This window comes from Penaeus chinensis, chromosome 6 (genome assembly GCF_019202785.1).
Source record: "Penaeus chinensis breed Huanghai No. 1 chromosome 6, ASM1920278v2, whole genome shotgun sequence".
In the NCBI taxonomy this organism is placed as follows: domain Eukaryota; kingdom Metazoa; phylum Arthropoda; class Malacostraca; order Decapoda; family Penaeidae; genus Penaeus; species Penaeus chinensis.
The window spans coordinates 6,371,990-6,383,727 of record NC_061824.1 but is presented as its reverse complement, the minus strand read 5'-3'; the positions used below and the strand labels follow the sequence as shown (position 1 = coordinate 6,383,727).

General features: G+C 37.6%; 1 protein-coding gene and 1 non-coding gene across 3 annotated transcripts in view; one reads left to right on the top strand and one right to left on the bottom strand.

Moving 5' to 3' along the window:
- The window catches only part of LOC125026704 (solute carrier family 49 member 4 homolog), a 103,166-nt gene that overhangs the window by 48,342 nt on the left and 43,086 nt on the right, over positions 1–11,738 (bottom strand). The window lies entirely within an intron of this gene.
- On the top strand, positions 10,237–10,318 carry Trnal-aag. Its single transcript has one exon. It is a non-coding gene; the product is annotated as a tRNA-Leu (tRNA).

Here is an 11,738-nt window from a genome sequence, read left to right as displayed (position 1 = left end):
ATCTGAAGCTCGTATTGTCACAGGACTCGTTATTTCAATTGGAAGACGAAACAGAAATTGATCGTTTATGTTTATTACCCAATGTAGTATAAATAAGTCATCGACATATATCCACAATATTACTCCTCTCTCTCCGCCTCAAACACTAGCCTCCTTCTCGCTTGGGGAGTCTCACACCTGTGACCGCCAAACCGTCTTGCTTTCCGTGCTTCTTTCCTGCGGCAGGCCACTTCCTCCACCACAGTGGCAGCTATCCAAGGATGTGGTGTGCTTATAGTAAAGTATAATGCGTTGGTTGCCGATGAAGGAACTAGAGATCCTCTATCCATAGATATGGTTTCTGCGTAAGGTGAAGTTGGCAAATAACTTGGATAATAACATTTCGCTCAGTTCCATGCGCAGAGAATAAATAGTTGAATTGAACATCGTGATCAGACCTTTGACAATGTGACGACAAAGAGATCTGACCTATATTGATTCGTGAAAGATCAGGTCATGCGGTCTAGCGTGTTTAAAAGACCTGAAATTCAACTTGATAGTCGTAGGCCAGTTGAGGTCGTGCTTTCCGCATGACCTCAACTGCCCTTGAAGGTATTTTGAGAAATTGTGATTGAAATTAATACCACTTTCCAAATAACGGCCACGCACATATATATGTATATATGTACATGTTTATACATACATACATATATGTGAGCACAAACACAGCAACTCGTTCATAAAAAGGAAACATCCACAATCAGAACAGAGCGACTGGACTTCATGCACGAAACTATTGTTTTATTTGGAAGACGTTAAATCAGAGCATACTTGAATATGGGCAGGTTATTTACTGACTGTAGATTCCATTTCCCTCTCAGTATAATCAACTGTACTACTTATAAATAATTTGGTTTGATCCTGTTATTATGACAATGTTATCGAGTATCTGCGAAGAACAATAAGTGACGATGAAATCATTGTATCAGAAATTTACGAAGTGCTTTATTATTTATCCATTCAGAATTGCAATTCCATGTTATGTGGGTATGCATGAATAACTATGCTGTGCTGCCTTTACATGCACGGCCAAGTATCTACAAGAATAGCTTTAGCAAAACACCACTTCACACACAGAAACTACAGCGTATCACATCGAGTTCTCACTGGCGGTCCCCACTAATGGCTTACAGAAACTGTGTTCTAAAAATAAAAATCGAAGACTGTGCGGTAGGTTAAAGCGTTCAAACTGGTAAGTTCACTTCGGTATTATAGCCCGAAGTGTCCTGATTTGTTGATATTTTAGTATCGTATTCTCTCTTACCAAATATCCCTGAGGAACACTATACTAACACACTATTTAAGCGTATATTTTCTCGTGAAAAAATAATAGGGATATTATTAATAAACATCCCAATTCTCAAAACACCTACTAATGATATTTGTAAATAATTTCCGCATGACCTCATTTGCTCAACAAATCACAGGTGAAAATACCCACTAATAATAATATAAACGACGCATGACCTCATCTGCTCATTCAATCACATGTTAAGAACCTTAATATAAGTCAGTTCTTGCCACATCTCATCACACTGTTAGAGACCTGATCACGATGAACACTTCAGCAAGTTCTCTACACCTTGTTTCTCACACGGAACTCAGCGACAGGTCTTCAAACTTTGACTTTTTGCAAAGTTCACCCGAGTACAAATCTAGTGATTCTCTATTTCATCCGGCATCAACCAAAGTATTATGCGATGGAAATAAACTTATTATACGTACACCACACATTGGGATAACTAATACAGTCTTGAAAGAAGTGGCCTGTCGCAGGAAGGAAGTATTGAAGACCAGGCGGTTTGGCGGTCGCAGGTCTGAGACTCCCTCCGCGAGGAGAAGTCTGGTCTTTTTAGCAGAGAGAGAGGAGTAATCTTTTGCGTATATCTATATGACTTATCATGTGACAATAATAAACGTACTTATGAGTATTTCCCGTTTCGTCTTCTCCCAATAAAACATCAAACATGGACTAAAGAAGCCATGAAATCCACTTCTATTGGAAAAGGAAATTGCAAATCAAGATAATTATAGTAAAACAAACTGCGATATGATGAAGCGTGTAAACTAAAACATTACTGTTGGTGCTACGGCCAAATGTGGATAATTGGGACTGCGCTCCATATCGTGCTCGTTTACAACTGAGTGATTTCATAAAACATTATCCATTGGTAGGCTATTCTGCACAAAGAAGCTACTTGTTGAATAAGATTTCAGTAACAGCATATCCAATGACTTTAAAACTCACATATTTATATACATATATAGGTATGAATATATGTATAAATACATATAAGCAAACTCACGCATATGTATGTATATATATTCCCTCTCTCTCTCTCCATACATATACAGTATATATGTGTGTTTTTATGTATATATACATGTGTTTTTATGTATATATACATGTGTTTTTATGTATATATACATGTGTTTGTATATGGATATACATATAAATATTCATATATATTTATTTATACAATATAAATAAGTGTATGTGTATGTATGTGTAATATACACATGCATATATATATGTATATACACATACACATATAATATATCTTGTATGTATATATATATGCTGTATATTTATGTATATATATACTTTATATATACATTTATGTATATATATACTTTATATATACATTTATGTATATATATACTTAATATATACATTTATGCATATATATACTTAATATATACATTTATGCATATATATACTTTATATATACATTTATGTATATATATACTTTATATATACATTTATGTATATATATACTCTATATATACATTTATGTATATATATACTCTATATATACATTTATGTATATATATACTCTATATATACATTTATGTATATATATACTCTATATATACATTTATGTATATATATACTCTATATATACATTTATGTATATACTCTATATATACATTTATATATATACTCTATATATACATTTATATATATATATATACTGTAAATATACATTAATATATATATTAATATATATGCTGTGTATATATACACATTTATGTATATATATACTTTATATATACATTTATGTATATATTGTATATATACTTTATATATACATTTATGTATATACTGTATATATACTTTATATATACATTGATGTATATACTGTATATATACTTTATATATACATTTATGTATATACTGTATATATACTTTATATATACATTTATGTATATACTGTATATATACATTTATATGGATAATGTATATATACATTTATGTATATACTGCATATATACATTTATGTATATACTGTATATATACATTTATATGTATAATGTATATATACATTTATATCTATACTGTATATATACATTTATATCTATACTATATATATACACATTTATATCTATACTGTATATATACATTTATATCTATACTGTATATATACATTTATATCTATACTGTATATATACATTTATATCTATACTGTATATATACATTTATATATATACTGGATATATACATTTATATATATTTACATTTACGTATATGTGTTTATATAATTTTATACATATATACATACATATATATATATATATATATATATATATATATATATATATATATATATATATACATATAATGTGCGTGTGTGAGTAGCTTCTTTTTTTTGCAGCCTACTAACGGTTTTGTTTGATTTATGAAATCACTCAGTTATAAATGAGCATGATATGGAGCGTAGTCCCAATTATCCACATTTGGTCGTAACACCAACAGTAATGTATCAGTTTACACGCTCCATCATACTGCATTTTTTTTTTACAATAATTATCTTCATTTGCAATTTCCTTTTCATATAGAAGTGGATTTCATGGCTTCTTTGATTTATTGAGAAAAGGCGAAACGGGAAATACTAATCAGTACGTTTATTATTGTCACATGATAAGTCATATAGATATACGCAAAAGATTACTACTACCTCTCTCCGCTTAAAAGACCAGCCTTCACTTCGCTAAGGGAGACTCAGACCAGAGCTGCAAAAAGTATCGGAACCCGGGAACTAGATTCCCAGATTTTTTTTTTTTTTTTTTTTTTTTTTTTGGCTTGAAAATGATCAGCAAAACTTGATAAAAAACAACCAAATTAGGATATTTTATTGGAAACTTTCCCCAGACCAGGTTGAACTATTGTACACAATACTTTTACCTAACAGAACATTTTTGTCCTGTTTCCCAGGTTCCCAGAAAGGAAAATATTTTTTGCAGCCCTGAGGAATTCCTCGCTGCATGAATAGCTATATTGTGCTTCCTTTACAGGCACTGCCATTTATCTACAAGACTAGTATTAGCAAAACATCAGATCATATACAGAAACTACAGTGTATCATATCAAGGAATTCATCTCCACTAATGGCTTACAGAAACTGTTTTCTACCAACAATAAAACAGTGAAATTGCAAATACATACAACTAAAATCGAAAACTGTGCGGTAGGCTACAACGTACAAATTAATTAAGTTCGCCCTGGCATTATAGCCCGAAGATGAAGTCTAGTTTGATCGAGCTCTTGTTCCCTTTTTTCTTTATATAATATTCTCCCTAAAGATTCTGATTTCTCAAAGATCAGTAATATAATTTCTGGATTTACCGTATATCTTTTCAAGCCTTCTTATCAACAAAAGTTTATTCGTATGCATTACGTAACGAATCATGCTTAATAAATATCCTTGAGATGTTAGCATATCAATAACAAGAAGAATGCTCTCAATTCTCAAAATACACACTAGTAATAATACCTATGACGCATAACCTCATCTGCCCATTGAATCATATGTTAAGAACCTTAATATAAGTCAGATCTTGCCACATCTCATCACACTATCAGAGACCTGATCACGATGAACACTTCAGCAAGTTCTCTACACCTTGTTTCTCACATGGAACTGAGTGACAGGTTATCGTCTTTAAACTTTGAACTTTTGCAAAGTTCACCCGAGTACAAATCTCGTGATTCTCTATTTCCTCCAGCATCAACCAAAGTATTATGCGATGGAAATAACCTTACTATACGCACACCACATACCGGGTTAACTAACGCAGTCTTGAAAGAAGTGGCCTGTCGCTGGAAGGAAGTGCGGAAGACCAGGCGGTTTGGCGGTCGCAGGTCTGAGACTCCCTTCGCGAGGAGAAGGCTGGTCTTTTAAGCGGAGAGAGAGGAGTAATCTTTTGCGTATATCTATATGACTTATCATGTGACAATAATAAACGTACTTAGGAGTATTTCTCGTTTCGTCTTCTCCCAATAAAACATGAAACATGGCATAAAGAAGCAATGAAATCCACTTCTACTGGAAAAGGAAATTGCAAACCCAGATAATTATAGTAAAAAAAAAAAAACGAAAAAAAAAACTGCGATATGATGAAGCGTGTAAACTAATACATAACTGTTGGTGTTATGGCTAAATGTGGATGATTGGGACTGCGCTCCATATCATTTTCATTTACAACTGAGTGATTTCATAAAACATTATCCGTTGGTAGGCTATGCTGCACAAAGAAGCTACTCGTTGGATAAGATTTCAGTAACATCATATCCAATGACTTTAAAACTCACATATATATATACATCAATAGGTATGAATATATGTATAAATACATATAAGCACACATATGCATGTGTATGTATATATATACAGTATATATAAATATATATATTTATTAAATCTCTCTATATATATACAGTATATATGTGTTTTTGTATATATACATATATACATGTTTGTTTGTATATGTATATACATATACATATGCATATATATTTATTTATACATTATATATAAGTGTGTGTATATGTATCTGTAATATACATATGCATACATACATACACATTTACATATATATGTATATATACATATACATATAATATATCTTGTATGTATATATATGCTGTATATGTATTATATATTTATTACATATATATGTATTATATATATATATATATATATATATATATATATATCATCATAAGGGGGCATACGCATGGCTGCGCTTTGCCGCGCCCAACATTTGCCTCCACATCCTGGGGTCCCTCCGAGCAAGCCTCCATGCAGCATTACTTCTCACTCCCAACACATCTTGGCAGTTCTGGTCGACTTGCTTCAGCCAAGAGTTCCATAGCCTTCCCCTTGGTCTTCTCCAGCCTGGGTCAACCCTCCTGGAGATGACCCTATGAGCCGGATCTTCCACAGGAAAACGTGCCACATGCCCATAGAGCTGAAGTTGGTGCTCTCGTATCAGACTGGTAATAGGTCTTGAATCAGTCGCATGGAGTATCCTCTGATTGGACACATGGTCCCTCCAGGTATACCCCATGATTCTGCGAGGACACTTATAACCAAAGGAGTCAAGACGGGCCTTAAGAGCACTGTTCAGTGTCCAGGTCTCACACTCATAAAGTAAGACTGGGATCACCAGTGCTCTGTGTCCAGTGTCCAGGTCTCACACTCATAAAGTAAGACTGGGATCACCAGTGCTCTGAAGAGCCTGATCTTAGTTCTCCTAGTCAAATACCGACAGCGCCAAATACTCCTATTGAGTGAGTCCATAACGCCGTAGGCCAGTCCGAGTCGTCGAATGACTTCCCGGCCGGAACCTCCGTCGCTCTGCACTACACTACCAAGATAAGTGAAGCTATCCAAGGCCTCAATGTTCTCGCCACAGGCATACACAGACTGAACATCGACATCCAAAAAGTCCCCAAATTCCTGAACCTTGGTCTTGGTCCAGTTGACTACGAGTCCAATGGCTTCGCCTCCTCATGCAGCGCCACGAGAGCTACTTCCAGGACCTCCAATGTCTCTGATAGAATCACTTCATCATCAGCAAAGTCAAGGTCTGTGACCTTGAAATTACCACTTGATGTCCCACAGGAATTACGGTTCACAGCACGGCCAAGTATCCAGTCCATACAGGTATTGAAAAGGGTTGGGGCCAGGGCACATCCCTGTCTCACCCCGGCAGACACCAGGAGAAAGGCAGAGATGCCCTCCCCACACTTGACAGCACTCTCGGTATCTGTATACATGCCAGACAGCAAACCAATAATCCCAGGGAGTATCCCACGGAGACCCAGTAAGGTCCAGAGCCTCTCCCGGTGCACTGAGTCGAAAGCCTTCTTGAGATCAACATAAGCTGCAAGCATACCTTGTTGAAACTCAAGTCGGCGTTCCACAAGGACACGAAGTGCTAAGACGCGGTCTATAGTTGACTTCTTAGGTGTAAAACCAGACTGCTCAAGTCTCTGTGCTCATAATAGGTGGTCGCGCACTCGTGCCACAAGCAGATGAGCAAGGACCTTGCCTGGTACGCTGAGCAATGTAATACCTCTATAGTTGCCACAGTCCTTTTGGTTCCCTTTCCAGATAGGGATGACCAAGCCCCTTTTCCAGTCAGGAGGAATGGTACCAGTCTCCCAAACAGCAGACAGGACTGCATGCAAACCACAGATCATGGCTTCTCCACCCGCCTTCAACAACTCCGCAGCAATCCCAAAGACACCAGCAGCCTTTCCACTCTTCAGCCTAGAAACCGTCCTTCTCACCTCTTCGATGGAAGGTGGTTCCTCACTGATAGGTGGTTCAGCCACTAGTAGCTGTGTGCCAGCCAACGGGAGTTGTGAAAACGGGGGATCAACCCTATACAGTTGCTCAAAGTACTCAGCCCAGAGGGCCCTATACTCACCCGGCTCCGACACAATGCAACCATCCTCTGCCATCACCGAGCCCAATTGAGAGATTGACTTTGACCGGAGTTCCCTCAGGGCTCGGAAAGCAAGTCGAAGGTCATTTTGGGCAAAACGACCTTCCAACTCTTCCACGATGGTCCATTCTCAAAGAGGCCCTAGCAGAGCAAGACAGTTCCCTGTGCAAGACATGGTTCCCATCCATGTCTGGCAGCACGACTCATCTCTATAGTGTTCAGTGTCTCGTCCGAGACTACACGCCTCCTTCGGTGAGGTCGGACCCCAAGGCACTCCTCGGCAGCTGACAGAGTTTCTTGTTTAAAGGTATCCCACAGTTCAGCAGGGTCCTGTAGAGTGTCAAGCACTTCAAACCGATTTGAGACTGCCACTGCATACTCCTGAGCCACCTCCTCACTCTTGAGCCTCTCGAGATGGAACACCTGCTGGTGAGATTTCGGGATGCATCTAGATCTGAGGCGGAGCCTAAGTGTTGCAACAACAAGTCTGTGGTCGGTAGCAAAGAACTCAGCACTCCTAAAAACTCTACAGTTCTGAAGGATCCTTCAGCGAGAATCCACAAGAATATGGTCAATCTCTTTAGCTACAATGCCAGTATTGGAGTACCAAGACCAGCGGTGGAGATCTCGTCTCTGGTACCACGAGCCCCCAATCCTCAGCCTCCTAGATCTTGCGAAGTCTAAGAGGTATGAGCTATTGGTGTTCCTAGTACCAGAGCCATAGGGATCGATGCATAGCTCGTATCCTTCCCTGTCAGTGCCAGTGACTTCATTGAAGTCCCCCAAGACCATGAGGGTGTCCCCCCGGGGACACTGATCCAATATAGAGTCAAGTTTGGTGTAGAACATCTCTTTCTCTTCAGGCCCACTTTCCTCAATAGGAGCGTAAACTGCCACTAGAGATATGAAGCCCAAAGTGTGCTTCATTCTCACGAGCAGAATGCGCTCGTCAACAGGGGTAACTTTCTTGACTGAGGAACGGAAGCGGTCAGATACAGTCACCGCGACTCCCCTAAGGCGCGCATCATTGCTACAGCCAGGTATAACCCCTACTACTGGTCTCACCACTACCAAGCCATCGCACCTCAGAGAGACCAGCGATGGCAATCCCCAGCCTCCCCAGCTCCCCCGATAACAAAGGCAGTCGATCATCCTCCGAGAGACTGAGGATGTTCCAGGCCGCTATACGGCACGCTCGCCGCAGATTGACCCCATTTGTGGGCCTCCGGCCGGGCGACGCCTCGGCACAACCAGACATGCCTCCCAAGGAGGAAGAGTGGGGGCCGGGGGTGCCATCCCCCCACCATGTAACCTCAGGGTGCAGGATTCCCTGAGAGGGCTTTGCCCTGCACTCGTCATACCAGGCTCGACGTCCCGATCAGGTAAGCCCCTGGTCAGGACACCGAGGCAGGGATCAGGAACCCCCGGCCGGAAATCGGGGTCGGAGTCACCTCCTCCGGGATGGCTCTGACCCCTTCTCTCTTTTCTTGGTTTGCCTGCTGTAGCTGGGGGCAGGGACGCAGAACTCCCTGGGGGCAGATTGCCCCTGCTACCCAAATATATATATATATATATATATATATATATATATATATATATATATATATATATATATTACACATGTTGTGTATATATACATATATATATATATTTAATTATATATACATATTATATCTAAAAAGTAACTGCAAGTAGATACCCTAGATATGTATGCATATATAGACCTTGTGCATACATACACATACACATACATATATCTATACGTACATATATGACTACAAAAATACTAGGATATATTACAAAGTGCATCTAAACTGACATTTATATGGGTTTTATATTAACACGTACACAATCGCGTGCACGTAATTTAGTAACCTGTATAAATTCAATTCGAGTATATAAACGGCAATTTATACCAATTACCAAAACACGTGTGTGCGTTTTATTATCTGATATGAATTGCAGATTATATGCACTGTTTAATAAACATTTCCATCCACATACACCTGAATATAATTCCCCGCTCTCAGCCTCAAACGTTAGTTTTCTCGCTTCTTTACATCTTGCAAAAAAAGTTGGACACAAGTTCGTGAAATTACACTGATATTATCTCAGTGAGAAATCCAACATGATAAATACAACATGGATCTGAAGCTTGTATTTTTTTTAAATTGGAAGACGAAATGGAAAATGGTCGTTTAAGTTTATTATCAATTGCAATATAAATAAGTCATAGAGATATATCCATAATATTACTCCTCAGTCAAGAACGAAACTATTATTTTATCTGGAAGAAGTCCGTTTCCCTCTCAGTATAATAAACTGTACTACTAATAAATAATTTGGCTTAACCCGGTCATCATAACAATTGAGTGATGATAAAATCACTGTATCAATAATATATGAAGTGTTTTATTATTCATCCATTGTTATTACTATCAGAATTTCATATATTCTGTAGGTAGCGTGGCCGAGCGGTCTAAGGCGCTGGTTTAAGGCACCAGTCTCTTCGGAGGCGTGGGTTCGAATCCCACCGCTGCCAAGGATTTTGGCACTGCAGTGTAACAGTGACTGGACCATAAGCAAGACCCGTGAGATCGCCGCCATCGTAGATCCCACTCAAATGACCTGCCCAAGAAACTGTCAAGCTTGCCACTGACAGAAGCACAAATGTCACGCGAAAGATATTCTTCGCTGCATGAATAGCTATACTGTGCTGCATTTACAGGTACTGCCATTTATCTACAAGAATAGCATTAGCAAAACATCATTTCATACACTGAAACTACAGTGTTTCACATCAAGCAGTTCAGCTCCACAATTGCTTACAGAAGCTTTTTTCTACCTACAATAAACAACGAAATTGCAAATAAATACAACTAAACCGAAGATTCCGGCAGGCTACAGCGTTCAATTGATAAGTTCGCCTCTTCATTATAGCCCGAAGATGATGTCTAGCTTGATCGATTTTTTTTTTTTTTTTTTAATACCGTATTCTCTTACAAGTTTCTGATTTCTCAAAGATCAATGATATAATTTCTGGATTTACCGTATATCTTTTCAAGCCTTCTTATCATATAACAAAAGTTTACAAAATATTGGAATACATTACGTAACGAATCATGCTTAATAAATATCCTTGAGGAACACATTGTAAATTTGCTCTTCAGATATTTAGCATATCAATAACAAGAAGAATGCTCTTAATTCCTAAGGGCTTAAAACTCTTAACATGAATATCCCAATTCTCAAAATACCAAGTAATGATAATATCTGTGACGCTTGACCTCAACTCCCATTGAATCACATGTTAAGAACCTTAATATAAGTCAGATCTTGCCACATCTCATCACACTGTCAGAGACCTGATCACGATGAACACTTCAACAAGTTCTCTACACCTCTCTCACATGGAACTCAGTGACAGAGTATCGTCTTCAAACTTTGACCTTTTGCAAAGTTCACCTGAGTCCAAATCTAGTGATTCTCTATTTCCTCCAGCATCAACCAAAGTATTATGTGATAGCAATAATCTTACTATACGCACACCACATACCGGGATAACTAACACTGTCTTGAAAGAAGTGGTCTGTCGCAGGAAGGAAGTGCGGAAGACCAGGCGGTATGGCGGTCGCAGGTCTGAGACTCCCTTCGCGAGGAGAAGGCTGGTCTTTTAAGCAGAGAGAGAGGAGTAATCTTTTGCGTATATCTATATGACTTATCATGTGACAATAATAAACGTACTTATGAGTATTTCCATATGTATATAATACATGTATATGTATAATATATATATATATATATAATATCATGTATATGTTATTATATATATATAATATTATAATATCATGTATATATATATTATATAATATAAAATTTTATATGTATATACATGTATAATTTATTATATATATATTGTATATTATACATGTATATGTATTATATATATATATTGTATATAT